This window comes from Lactuca sativa, chromosome 8, assembly GCF_002870075.4.
Source record: "Lactuca sativa cultivar Salinas chromosome 8, Lsat_Salinas_v11, whole genome shotgun sequence".
Taxonomy (NCBI): domain Eukaryota; kingdom Viridiplantae; phylum Streptophyta; class Magnoliopsida; order Asterales; family Asteraceae; genus Lactuca; species Lactuca sativa.
This window is the reverse complement of record NC_056630.2, coordinates 93,087,661-93,088,319: the sequence shown is the minus strand read 5'-3', so window position 1 is coordinate 93,088,319 and position 659 is coordinate 93,087,661.

Here is a 659-nt window from a genome sequence, read left to right as displayed (position 1 = left end):
CCCTTTTCATTCCTTATAATTTGAAATATGAAGATGGATGTTGTAATCATATTGTGAATTTGAGAATAATTTACACAAGTAATATCCATATAGATGTTGGATCAATATGCCCAAGAATCATTATGGAGTGATATTGCTAATAATATATGATCCTATAAGGTCACACCTTTATCAAGTTGGCAAATTTTGTATATTTATTATTAATATGATTATTAATAAATAATATCAATTCTTGTATTTTAATTAGGGAATAATTTTTTTTTGAGAAAATAATAATTATAAGAGATTATTACTAGTTATTATATAATATTGTATGCTATATAAGTTATGTACAAAGTTTTGTACAGTTTCACCAAAGATTGACAAACTAGCTAGTTAATTAAGTGACTAAACGACAAACTAGAAAATCCATTGGACCTTTTTTGTCCTTAAAACTGTGGGTTATCAAGGTAAGGAGGTTGAAAGTCAACCTCCAACATTCTTGTCCCCCCATGTTGGATGATGTCTCATGTTTGTTCATTACCTTGCATGTAATAACCAACATGATCATATTATATAAGGCTAGTTGTTTTACCACCAAAGAACAATTTTTTGGTCTCCTTTCTTCTCTTGAAGCTCATGGCCGACACTTTCTCCTCTTTTCTTCCTCACTCTCTTTT